Here is a 12588-nt window from a genome sequence, read left to right on the forward strand (position 1 = left end):
TCAAATATTCAGTAAGGACATGATGAGACCTCTCTAGTGATCCGTTGCTTTGAGGTCGATAGGTTGTCGTGTGATATTGTGTGATTCTAAATTTTTTTGCTATATTCTTCATGAGGCTTGATAGAAAATTGGAGCCTTGATCAGTAAGCATGGCTTTTGGCGCTCCAAAATAACAAATAAAATTTTTCACGATAGCTGTGGCTATTTCACTAGAGTTTCCACTTTTTATTGGAATGGCTAGAGAATATTTCGTTAAAAGGTCTTGAATTGTTAAGATATAAACGTTATTTTTTTGTGTTTTTTTGAGAGGACCGACCATGTCCATTGCAACTTTATCAAATGATGATTTTGGAGTATCCGTGATAATCATTGGTTGTTTAGTTTTGACTCTAACTAATTTCTTCAGTTGGCATTGACGACAGTTATGAATGAGGTTGATGACGTCTTGTCTCATATTTGGCCAATAATAATTTTGTCTAAGTCTATTGAAAGTTTTTGTTGTCCCTTTGTGACCATTAATGGCGCTGGCGTGATATTCTAACAATATTTCCTGTCTATCTTGTTCGTTTGGAATCGTTACTTCTTGAGTGCAAACGAATATTTTTATCCGTATTCCCATAAATGTGTTTATTAACATTTGTTCTACCGTATTCCACGGGATGTCGTCAAAAAATTCGGTTTTTGCTACACTAATCGATTGTAAATCTAAATCGATAATTGCATTATAAACTGATGCTATACCATCGTATATATTTTCTTCAATTATGGAATCAGATTCGCGAGTTTTTACGGGCACTATAAGAACATGTTTCTTTGCGTACGGTATAACTTTAACGCGTTCTAAAGTAATATTGTCTATTGGGAAATTGATTTTGTGTATTAATTCTGTTGCTCCATTATCACATGGTTCACCTCTAGTTGTTGTGAAAATTAAACAATTATCCTGACGTATACTTAAATTATCTCGACATTCAAGGACCTGTTCAGAAATTATTCGCGTATTAGGAGGATACCGTTCCTTCCTTCTTTCATTCAAGTTCTGAAAAGGGACCTTCGGTTGAGGAAAAATCTCGTCACTAGAAGCACTAGATTGGTCAGTCTGAGAATTAATTAATTGATCATTTTCCTGATTGTTTATGAAACGATTGTTACGCGGATTGGATTCAGTATTTTCTCGGATACCTGCAGATGTTGATGTTAAGAATTCATCCATAATATTGGAGAAATTATGGTAATTTAAAGCTCCGTTATCGAATAGATCGTCACCGATAAGTTCGATAGTGTCGTTAGATGATTCTATGCCTGACAAGGGATTCTGATTACGGCTAACGTCTGCATCATCTCTTTCCGTTACACTTGTGTTTGTTGAATTCATTGGGTTCTGATTACTGTTGTGTGAATCAAAAATATGATCTTTAATTATTTGACTCTCGCTGCTGAGTTGGCTACATCCGACATCTGATCGTGTCTGTTATCATTTGCTACGTCTTCGGATCCGTTCGCAGAGCTGACTTCAGACAGATCAGATGCATTCGCAGTTACTGTTTCTTTATTCGCAATCTCTGGACTTTTAGAATATGATACTATAATTTTGTCTACGTCGCTTCCGTTGCTAGAATCACTAGTTACTCTAATTTTCTTTTTTTGCCTATGTTTAGAATTCTTCTTTTTTCGTTTGAGGGGACCTGAAAAAATTGACTCGTCAGATGAAGAATCAGTGTTAATCATGAAAAGTCTCTTTATGTCGATTGTATGTATTTTATCTTGATTGGATTTTCCGTCATGGATCTGAGGAGGAATATTTCGTGACAGTGCATCGGCATTTGCATTAATGAGGCCTGGTTTATACACAATTCTATAATGAAAATCTTGCATATTGAGTCTCCATCTGACAATTCGTGAATTTGGGGAGGAAACCGAACCGAGCCATGTCAGGGGCCTATGGTCTGTGACTAGAGTGAATTTCCTACCATAAACATATGGACGAAAATGATTCGCGGCATAGACTATCGCAAGCATTTCTTTTTCTATGGTTGAGTAGTTTCGTTCAGCCTTATTTAGAAGTCTTGAAATATAAGCTATAGGGAGGTCCTTACCGATGTCTCCTTGGCTGAGAATCGCACCAATACCATATTTGCAGGCGTCAGTTGTAATGATAAACTCTTTAGTAAAATCTGGATATTGTAAAATGGGTGCTTTGCACAGAGAGTCTCTCAAACTGCAGAATGCTTCTGTTTCGTCCTCTGTCCAATTGAATTTGGTATCTTTTCTCAGGAGGTTAGTGAGTGGTTTCGAAATTTTCGCATAATTCGGAATGAATCTGCGGTAATAACCGGTGAGACCGAGAAATTGTCGAATATTCTTTTGTGTTGTGGGTCTAGGAAAATCTTTGACAGCAGTTAATTTTTTGGGGTCTGGACGGACTCCATCAAGTGAAATAACGTGTCCTAGATAAGTGAGTGTCTTCTTCAAGAAATGACACTTGTCGGGTTCTAATTGAAGGCCAGCTTTACGTAAACGTTCACTCATGCGGTTGAATTTTTCAACGTGTTCTGCGAGTGTCTGAGAATAAATGACAATATCATCCATATAGACAAATAATTCCTTTCCTTGCAATCCAAGCAAAACTTTGTCCATCATTCTTTGGAATGTCGGCGGGGCGTTTCGGAGGCCGAATGGCATTCGTGTGAATTCATAGTGAGCGAAGGGTGCTCGAAAAGCGGTCTTATGGATATCGTCGGGATGAATGGGTATTTGATGAAAACCACTGGCAAGATCAAAGCTCGAAAAGTAGCGAGCATTGCCAAGTTGGTCTAGAATTTCACAGATGTTGGGCAGAGGGTATGCGTCTCCGATTGTTTTGTCGTTCAGGGCACGATAATCGATTACCATTCTACATCTTTTGTTACCTTCAGAGTCGTCCTTTTTTGGAACAACCCAAAGTGGTGAAGAATAAGGAGATTCTGACGGGCGAATAATTCCTTTATTTAATAATTCCTCGCATTGTTTAATTATTTCTTCTCTGTGAACGGGAGGCAAGGGATATTGTTTCTTAGTAATTGGGAGATCATCTGTTGTGCTTATGTGGTGAAAAATAACATTTGTAGCTCCAAGGCTTTCTCCTTTTATTATAAAGAGGTCCTGATTGGATTCGATCATTGCATCAATAGTGGATTTTTCAGTTTCGGATAAGTGATCAAGATGAATGAGAGATTTGATTATATTTGCACGATCTGGGGTGAGGTTTTCTTGAGAAACTCTATTTATAGAGATAGGACTACTGGGTATACACGGGGCAAACCAATTAGGTTTTTGGCTGAGATAATTGAGTTTTTGGACATTTGAATCGGAATTTTCAGAGGGATAATTGTCTTCTGGGTAGTCAGGACTCTCCTGTGCATCCCCTTCCCTTTGACCTGTTAACCAACAACATTGTCCCATTTTAATGACTGGCGTGGTAATTCTCAGATCTTCGTTGCAATGGTTGATTGCTTTCACAAAAGCCTCTCCTTGTATATTTAATTCGGGACTTCCTATCAGAGAGATTTTGTCTGTAATGTAAAGATCGGGTATGAGACCTACATCGGGTGAATCTTTCGTTAATTTTACTACAAATGCACAAGAAGAATTTTTAGGAATTATTTGACAATCATCATAGGTTATTTCCATTATAATATCAGAAAAAGAGAACGTTCGGTGTTCATAGGATAGTGTGGCTTTGAATTCGTGAAAAAATTCGGCACCGATAATTCCGGCCTGTGCAATGGGAAAGTGATTGTTAACAACATGAAATTTTACCATATGGCTATGAATATTAACAGTGGCAGTTCCAATAGTACGAATGATATTATCAGTAATTCCTCGCAAATCGATTATTCCCTCGATGTTCATAGGGGCATGCAATTCAAGCGCTCCAATTTTAATTAAATTAACTTCTGCACCGCTATCAATCATCATAATAGTCGGCAGTTTTAATTGAAAAGAGTCAACTGTCACAGAAGCGATTCTCGTTGTTTTGATGCGCATGTGTGCAATACGTGCATATGGCGATTTTATTTCGGATTGGCTTTGGGGACTTTTGGGGAGTTTGACACGGGTGTGGACACCTGTAGGAATAGTAGATTCATTATGTGTTTCTATCTCATTAATGGAATGGTTTTTTGACGAAGTGGTTTCTATTAAATTGTTTGAACTTTTGTCTTTATTTTCCGTTCCCTGAGGGGGAAACCTTTTTGATTCTATAGGTATTTGACTATTTTCATCTTTGTTTAACTGTAATATTGTCTGTGCTGCAATGACAGAGCCGTCGCGTTGATTATTATCGTCCGGATCTGGATGACCGTTCAGCACCTCGTCATTACTTTTAATAAATTCTATATTTTTAGTTGATCGAAAGACTGAGTTATTGTTATAACCAAATCCTTTCCGCAAAGGAGAAGGTTTTTGTTCCCACAGAGCTCGAAGTTCCTCGTGTTGTTTTTGTATATTTAGTTCACGTTCACGTTTGATAGTAAGAATTTCATGTTCTGATAATTTTGATAAATATTTGGAATTATTGATTTCGTCGTCATTAGTTGCATTAGGAGTTGTGTGAGTCAATTGACAGAGATTTTCTGAGTGAGAGGAGTCGGGTACGGGGGAATTAATTTTGTTGTTAGATGATTTTGTTAATTGGTCGGATTCGTGGTTAGTGATTTGGAAGGCCCTGCCAAAGGTGTTTGTGAGGGATGTGAGATTATGAGATTGGACGACGGTGATCTGTTGGTTTGGCTCCCCGCAGGCCCGCCGATAATCTGATCGGGGAGATGCTCGTTTTTTGACTGAGATTCCTTTTGACGATTCATATAGGCTAATTTCCTGCAATTGGACAACGTGTGGCCTGGGATACGGCATAATTCACAAAATGAGCCAGGGATATATTGAGATTGAAAGTTCTCGAAATTTCTTGAAATTCCAACGTTATTTCCCGTATCTCGATCGTTCTCAGGATTATTATGAGTACGGATAGCGTAATTCTTTCCGTTGCTCCACTGGTAGCGATGATCGTAACGATTTTGATTTCTCGGATAGTTAATGCGATAACTGTTTTGATGAAAATTTCTTTGATCACTGGGATTTTGAAAGGTATTTCCACTCATCATTGGGGTCCCCTTATTGAGATTTCCATTCGATGGTTGAGGAGAGTTAACAGTATTAATGTTTGACTGCGTGGGCTCATTGTTATTTTTGCGTTGTTTTTTAAATCGAGTGAATCCCACAAAATTTTCGCGTTCGAAAAATCTGCCTGAATCTCGTTCGTGTATTTTATAGACTTCAATTGCATTTTTAAAAGTTTCTTCGAGGGTCGTATGAGGTTTGGCTAAACATTGAATACGCACAGAAGGAGGAAGACCATTGAGAAATGCTTGAATAGTATCTTTTTCAATTTTGAACTCCTCATCATCGGAAAGCAAACCACGATCGAGCTTTTCTGTATTGATGACATCAATGTACAAATTTTTGACTCTGTTAATATAATCAACAACATGCTCATGCGGTTTCTTAGTCACATCTTCAAGTGCAGCTTTAAATTGATTTGCAGTGCGATAGGGGTCAAAAAACTCACGCAATTTAGACTCAAGCTCCTGAGGTGGTTGATACTCCAAATTTTCTAACGTAGTGCGCGCACGACCTTCGAATTTTTGGCGAAGCAATGCTAAGAATGTCGGCATAGTTGCTCGATTCATCATTGAGCATACGCGGTTGCAAGCGCGCATGAATTGCGTCACGGTGATATTATAACCATCGAATCTTGGTACGTACGCGAGCGCATCTTTTACAGTGATTCTCAATCCAGTAGTTGAATTATGATTTTCAGGGATGACTGGATCGATTGGATTCTCTTTATGGGATTTAAGGTCTTCAATTTGTCTATGGATGTGGGAGAGTTGATCCAGTATGACATTAACTGTAGGGGAATTCGAATCATTCATATTGGGGGATTCAAACTCATTTACCGATGGCGCATCGCTTGTCTGTGTATTGTTTTCCCGCATTACTTTCATTGTTTCGTTTAATTCCTTTATCATCTGTGCTTGTTCTTCGATTAATTTCAATTTTTCAGATAGAAGGATATTCAGTTCACGAGCTTCTGATAAATCTTCATGTCTAAGAGGTTCTGAAGTGGTTGCCATTTTGAACGATTGTTTTTAATAGTTAGTTTAAAGTAGAATTGAAGTGACTCTAATGGAAACGGTGTGATCTTCGTCTGAATTAAATGATGATTTGGTATCTAAAATTCATGTTTAATAATTTTGAGGGTCTAACATTTTGGAATAAATTTTATTGATTTATGTCTTGATTCACATGAAAAGGAAATTTAGAATGCTGATTTTCATATTTTATTGGAGCCTCAAGCATGATTGATGTCGAAAATTAATATCGTAAGAGTGATAAGTGAATTGAGAGTGAGAAATTTATTCATTTTCGTCAAATCTTCATAACCGAACATGATTTGATTTTATTTCTGAAAGCTGGGAGTAGACATTTTCGTTTCGTTCTTTTAATATCATTGGCATAGACATAATTTCCATTTGAGGTAAAGTAGAGACAAGCATAATCGAACTCAGATACGAAGGTAAGAAAAAAAAAACCCCACACTTAGCACCAGAAAAAAAAAAAATTTTTTTTATTATTTATGTAGGGATAGTATAAGGAACCCTGATGTTATTTCTGTTACGTATTCTCCGGAATTGTCAGAAAATAGGTGGAATTATTTCTTTGATAAGTGGAGAATCTAACTTGATCAATTGGGGCGGTATCTCTAGATCCGTCGGGAAGTCGAAAAAGCGATAATCGTCGAGCGGTAACCGACCATCACAAGACTTGCCGTTACTAGGCTGAAGGTAAGATCTGAAATATCGCGACCATAGGGTTTTATGGTGTTTTTGGAGAATCAATCGACCTCCGGGTTTTAGATGGAAATGTTTTCTTTTGACTTACCTATTTCGTTCGTAGCCGAGGTTCGTTGGGTCGACTTCAGCTTTATCTGTCCTGGAATATAGCCTATTGTCAGCAATAGATGATCGTCTGCTCCCGATGCGATGGTTTTAATTTAGATGCTGCTGATCCGTTGTGGCGAAAAAGATACGATTTAATGATTTGTTTTAAGGATTTCTCACGTCGGATGCAGAGCAAACTGACCATGACTCAATTGCAAGGATATTGTGAAACGTTGCGATAGTTCTCCTGGGATTCCAAATGGCAATAGCCCCATAAGAAGCCATTGGTTATCATTAGAAATCTCGGTAAAACTATCGAAACGCTTTTAACGAATATTTCTGCCTATCAAACCCACGATTAAAATTGCGTTCATTTTAGAAAGGGAAGTCGACAAGTCACTTCACAGAGCCTCAATGCAGGCATTGGAAATTGCCGAGGTTGCAACTCAAATGGAAACACAGATGGACTCTAAATTATTAAGGAAAACAGGTGAGATTTTTCGAACCCCCGGTGTAGGGAAGCGGTTCTCCAAATTACCCACAAACCGTAATAATTTTTATTCTCTTCATCGACAAACCGTTCAACACCATCTCTAGCCGGGAGGACTGCAGATAATATTGAAAGAAAGGACGATGAAGATGAATTCGAGATGAGGTCACAATTAGGTTTCACTAAACTTCATTTCACGAAATTGGTGTAACTGAATTTATTTTACAAGTTTTGTTGATTTCTTCGTTACAAAATATTTAATCGGAAACAAATAAAGATATTATGATCAATTCGCGGAGTTCACAGTCAGTTCTCGCTGCACCGCGGAAATCTAATTGAATCGGTATGATTTATTGAATTTTTAATTGTTCAAATACTATGACGATTCTCAACTTCGGATAGAAAAATTGCCAAATTCGTAATGGGATTTTAATAGAGAAATCAGAGAAAGCCTGGTGGCTTATTACTTGTCTTTTTTTGAAATAATTGAATAGACTACTCCGAGGTTGGACGATTAACTGATTATTCCGAGGTCCGACGATTGACTAAACTGTCCGGTGTCTGACGATTAACTGGATTCTCCGGGTCTAACGATTGACTGAACTGTCCGGTGTCTGACGATTAACTGAACTGTCCGGTGTCTGACGATTAACTGACTGTCCGGTGTCTGACGATTAACTAACTGTCCGGTGTCTGACGATTAACTGCTGTAACTCTGCGAGTAATTTGAATTTGCTAACAGTTGTTCCGCCTTGCGCATGCGCGACAGGCCCATTTCTGGCTGCGGAGTATTTTCGCATCACTCGTGTGTGCTTCGCCGAATCGTTACAATATGTGAGGACACTATAATTATTATTCATTTTCCATTACATTAATTCCAGTTTTCCTTTTGATGCAGTGTTACATTTTAATTGTTGAAAACAATAATTAGTTTGTTGATCGTTTTCTTTTTGTTTATACTTTTCTTGATGTGAGATTATTTTATTTGTAATTGTATTGTTTTCATTAACTTTAAATACGGTTCTGGAGTCTCCTATAATTCTTCCTCTTGGAGTGAACTCTGGAATTCGAAAGGTAAGACATAATTTTGGAGGCACTTTCCTCGTTGTCGCGGCTCTTCACCTGCCTCGGCATTGCAGGTTGATTTTTTTCTAATTATTAAATTGTATTCGTGGGCTCCTTTTTGGTCCCGTTATTTTGTATTATTTGTATTATTTGTCGGGCTACGCTCGTCCCGGTAATTGTTCATAGATAATTATTAGATTTAATCAACTAGCCATGTCAAGGTGACAAATACTGTTACGCCCCTCCTATGTTATATCTTATCTCTTTTATTCTTTGATTCGCTTTCTGCGGCCGAATTACAAAATTAGCCATCATCGTATTTATCCTTGTTGCAATTATTTTTGTCCCAGGTCTTAACTGCCTGAGTAAATTCATTTCATTTTATTTATTTATTTATCATTGAAATTTGCTTTGTGTTTGTTTGTTTCTATTCATTTAATTTATTTAATTTATTGAATTATTTTACATTGATTATTGGCATTATTTTGTGTTTTCCTTGAATTTGTATTAATGTATTTGAATTTGAAATTGATTATAGGTGTGTCCACTTGGTAGCGTAACAATCGCAGTGTAGACAGTGAGGTGGTTGTCGCTCGCTCAACATTATGCGGACCAGCCATAATAGTATATTTGAATCTGCGAAGAATTGTTTCGACAGGTGGGGTTATGTTACCCATGGTGAGTACTATTTTACATTATTATTGATAAGTGAAGTTATTTGTTTTCCTTGGGTTTATTTACTTAGGTGTACTTTCCATATTATTGTTATTTTATCATGCTGTTTTCTGTTTAGTGTGTAGTTTGAAGATTTGATGTAATGATTAATAATTTTGTTTACTAATATTCTTTTTTCCTTGCAGGTTATGTTGCATTGCATTCCAGTGGAGGACTTATTCTATTTCAAAAGTGGTATATTCGTTATAATTATATCTAATTCTATTTGGTGAGTTATTTTAGAGTCCTTAGTTTATATTTATATAATTATTTAATAGTCTAATTTTTATATGTAGTTTACTGGAGCATTGAGAATATTTGCTTCACTAATTTTGCTATTCATCTGTCGTGGAATTCTTGATTATTCGTATATTCGATTCAGTGACATATTTTGGAATCTATTGAAAATATGTTCGATCCGTTTCCATGCTCGTTTAAAGTTTTTGGAATAATTGTGTGATATTTATTTGAATTGTGTTTTGCAGGTTTTCCTGGAAATCTTTGTGGACAGATTAAGGATTATGGAATATGCAAATCGTATAGTGTTCTTTGGAGATGCGGACAATTTTGGAAGTTGGATCTGTATGTTTTGCTATGTTTAATTGTGTAAGTGCATTGCAATATTTCTTATGTGAGTTTATTGAGTTGGAGTATTAATGTGTTGTTTTTCGGATCATTTCATTTCAGTTGCTTTCAATTTCAATATTTGATTGCTACATGTTATTTGTTATTTCTTCCTTGAATAATTTAAGGTTATAATAAATCGATTTTCAAGGGTTGCTAAGGCTCTAATTTATTGATTCTATTTGTTCATTTTAAATGTTATATTGAGATGTAGTGTTTCTTGGAATTGAAGTGTTCAGATAGTTCGAACTCTCTTGAATCTATATATGATAATCAGTGAAATTTAGTGTTTTAATTTCCTAAATGTCAGTTTATTTTATTTTGCAGTTCTATGTATGGTGCTCAGGAGCTTCACATGGATGATTGGACAATTTTAGAAAAAGGGCAACGAGTATTTTGGAGTATTTAATCCTGTATTTTTAAAATGTAATTTATCGTCGAGTGAGCTGCACATATTTTTATTCTTTCAATTTATCGTTGTTTTTTTTATTGAAATAAAGTTGGTTCATTCGATCATTACTTCTGTTTTGAGTTTCAACAATTAATTTCGGTCTTTTAAGATCATTATTCAATTGAAACGAATTTATCAAGCTGATTAAAACTTTGTAGAAGGATTTTTAAGATTTGGTTACGGAAATTTGTTCTTTTTCTTAGATATATTGTTTTATTAAACTGTGGAAAATAATTGAAAATTAATACTACTCTGTCATGAACTAGTTTCATAAATCGTATAAATCATTCTTTTGATGATTGTCTCATAATTAAAGAAGAACACGTATGGATACGTGACATATGATGCCAGATTTTGTCTAGGTGCAGCCAAAAAAAAGTGATTCCCACGATGTCGTAAAATCGCATATGTATAATCGACTTTTTCTCGAAGACAAATCGTTCACACGCAAACTTCGCGCATTGCACTCGTGTAGTTCGACGAGATGAAGCTATTGCACGCGGTTTCATCGGCCTACGACAATGTGTACTCAAGTTATATGCCATCATATCGTACACGAATATCAACTTCTATGATTGAGTTTTTCGTGAGCTGTGGTCGCGAAGAAAACGATGTTGCATCAGTTTCCTTGGTTATTCGACGTGCTGAAACCGAATATGATGCCAGATTTTGTCTAGGTGCAGCCAAAAAAAAGTGATTCCCACGATGTCGTAAAATCGCATATGTATAATCGACTTTTTCTCGAAGACAAATCGTTCACACGCAAACTTCGCGCATTGCACTCGTGCAGTTCGACGAGATGAAGCTATTGCACGCGGTTTCATCGGCCTACCACAATGTGTACTCAAGTTATATGCCATCATATCGGACAGGAATATCAACTTCTATGATTGAGTTTTTCGTGAGCTGTGGTCGCGAAGAAAAGGATGTTGCATTAGTTTTCTTGGTTATTCGACGTGCTGAAACCGAATATGATGCCAGATTTTGTCTAGGCGCAGCCAAAAAAAGTGATTCCCAGGATGTCGTAAAAACGCATATGTATAATCGACTTTTTCTCGAAGACAAATCGTTCACACGCAAACTTCGCGCATTGCAGCGGTGTAGTTCGACGAGACGAAGCTATTGCACGCGGTTTCATCGGCCTACGACAATGTGTACTCAAGTTATATGCCATCATATCGTACACGAATATCAACTTCTATGATTGAGTTTTTCGTGAGCTGTGGTCGCGAAGAAAACGATGTTGCATCAGTTTCCTTGGTTATTCGACGTGCTGAAACCGAATATGATGCCAGATATTGTCTAGGTGCAGCCAAAAAAAAGTGATTCCCACGATGTCGTAAAATCGCATATGTATAATCGACTTTTTCTCGAAGACAAATCGTTCACACGCAAACTTCGCGCATTGCACTCGTGTAGTTCGACGAGATGAAGCTATTGCACGCGGTTTCATCGGCCTACCACAATGTGTACTCAAGTTATATGCCATCATATCGGACACGAATATCAACTTCTATGATTGAGTTTTTCGTGAGCTGTGGTCGCGAAGAAAAGGATGTTGCATCAGTTTCCTTGGTTATTCGACGTGCTGAAACCGAATATGATGCCAGATGTTGTCTAGGTGCAGCCAAAAAAAAGTGATTCCCACGATGTCGTAAAATCGCATATGTATAATCGACTTTTTCTCGAAGACAAATCGTTCACACGCAAACTTCGCGCATTGCTCTCGTGTAGTTCGACGAGATGAAGCTATTGCACGCGGTTTCATCGGCCTACCACAATGTGTACTCAAGTTATATGCCATCATATCGGACAGGAATATCAACTTCTATGATTGAGTTTTTCGTGAGCTGTGGTCGCGAAGAAAAGGATGTTGCATTAGTTTCCTTGGTTATTCGACGTGCTGAAACCGAATATGATGCCAGATTTTGTCTAGGCGCAGCCAAAAAAAGTGATTCCCAGGATGTCGTAAAAACGCATATGTATAATCGACTTTTTCTCGAAGACAAATCGTTCACACGTAAACTTCGCGCATTGCACTCGTGTAGTTCGACGAGACGAAGCTATTGCAAGCGGTTTCATCGGCCTACGACAATGTGTACTCAAGTTATATGCCATCATATCGTACACGAATATCAACTTCTATGATTGAGTTTTTCGTGAGCTGTGGTCGCGAAGAAAACGATGTTGCATCAGTTTCCTTGGTTATTCGACGTGCTGAAACCCAATATGATGCCAGATTTTGTCTAGGTGCAGCCAAAAAA

The 12588-nt window shown here is 37.2% G+C and overlaps 1 long non-coding RNA gene across 2 annotated transcripts; it reads left to right on the top strand.

Moving 5' to 3' along the window:
• Positions 1-7575: 7575 nt before the first annotated feature.
• Positions 7576-10381, top strand: LOC135171687 (uncharacterized). Of its 2 annotated transcripts, none has more exons than XR_010300588.1 (6): positions 7576-7635; positions 8240-8304; positions 9074-9213; positions 9396-9478; positions 9735-9855; positions 10201-10381. It is a non-coding gene; the product is annotated as an uncharacterized LOC135171687 (long non-coding RNA). The 2 variants fall into 2 exon arrangements; XR_010300589.1 differs by having other exon boundaries at positions 7598-7635; positions 8213-8304.
• Positions 10382-12588: the final 2207 nt, after the last annotated feature.

The sequence above is a fragment of the Diachasmimorpha longicaudata genome, unplaced genomic scaffold (assembly GCF_034640455.1).
Source record: "Diachasmimorpha longicaudata isolate KC_UGA_2023 unplaced genomic scaffold, iyDiaLong2 ctg00000082.1, whole genome shotgun sequence".
NCBI lineage: Eukaryota > Metazoa > Arthropoda > Insecta > Hymenoptera > Braconidae > Diachasmimorpha > Diachasmimorpha longicaudata.